The sequence below is a fragment of the Grammomys surdaster genome, unplaced genomic scaffold (assembly GCF_004785775.1).
Source record: "Grammomys surdaster isolate TR1022 unplaced genomic scaffold, NIH_TR_1.0 165, whole genome shotgun sequence".
Classification (NCBI taxonomy): Eukaryota; Metazoa; Chordata; class Mammalia; order Rodentia; family Muridae; genus Grammomys; species Grammomys surdaster.
This window is the reverse complement of record NW_021604613.1, coordinates 18,434,428-18,435,867: the sequence shown is the minus strand read 5'-3', so window position 1 is coordinate 18,435,867 and position 1,440 is coordinate 18,434,428.

Here is a 1,440-nt window from a genome sequence, read left to right as displayed (position 1 = left end):
ATAGAGTTTTATTTAGGCATAAGGAAGAGCAAAATTATCTTATTTGCACCAAAATAGTTGAAGCTGAGTGAAAATCATCTGGTTAAACATAAAAATTCCAAGCCAGGCAGTGGCAGTTCACGCCTTTAATCTCAGCACTTCACTGGGTAAACAGAGACAAGCAGATCTCTGAGTTTGAGGCCAGCCTGGTCTACAGAGAGAAATCCAGAACAGCCACGGCTACTCAAGGCTCTGTCTCTGGAGATTAAAAAAAAACACACACACACACTCAGGAAAATTCCAACTCAGAAAGGCAAATGCCTCATGTGTTTGATGGTGTCTAGTTTTTGAAGAAGACATAAAATGAAGCAAAAAGGGCAGTGTGAGAGGCAGGTAAGACCAAGATACATTATGTCTGTGTGTGGAAATGGCAGAATGAGAATCCCACTGTTTAGAGAGTAAGGAAGAAGAGCTACCCTTTTTAAGTGAAAAGGGAGAGCCTGTTGCCAAAGTTACTTTCTAGGTAACACATTGCTATCCAACAGTTTCTTTTTGACAACTGGGACTGTCAGAAGCTATCTTGGAATGGCTAAAGACATGCAAGTGAATTTTCTGGAGGTAGCCCACCATTTTGCATAGCCATTGATGGGTGAGCTCTGCAAGGCAAAATCCCAAGAGACTTCATCTCAGGACTGCTTTTTGCTGTTGATATGCCTTTTCTTATCATTATTACATAGCCTATTGATTCCTGAGCATTAGCCCACCCTATTGTTGGGTAGATTTTCTGAAGATAAACATGAAGATGTGCTCTCATGTAGTAATCCTGTATAGACAAATTATAATCTCATAACTTCTAATAATTTTAAAGAATTCCTAAATTTATACACATAATTTCAAGTCCTCAATAGTATAAAAGCTGCAAATAAGACTTCTGAAAACCTTCATGTATCGCAGCCTAATTGCACTAGAAAAAGAAAGCAGGCTTAGAACAAATTTACAATCAAGGAAAACTTTCCTTCTAGATTAGTCACCACGTGGAATAGAGAAGGCAATCTTGTTACTGTTCCATGGGGACTCATGTGAACAGGGCTGTCTATACTGGGCTCCTTTAGTTTCAACCTGTTTGGCAGTAAATGAAAAGCAGCTATCAGTGTTGCTGCTGTGTTTTGAGTTTGATTGTAAAGGGATTAGTGACATGGATTATTTCTGTAATTCAAGTAATTACTCACCACATGTAGATATGATCAAGATACCTGTAGTAGGATTTACTGGAGATATGGTTTATGAAAAGTGATGAGCCGGGCGGTGGTAGCACACGCCTTTAATCCCAGCACTTGGGAGGCAGAGGCAGGAGGATTTCTGAGTTTGAGGCCAGCCTGGTCTACAGAGTGAGTTCCAGGACAGCCAGGGCTACACAGAGAAACCCTGTCTCAAAAAACCAAAAAAAAAAAAAAAAAAGAA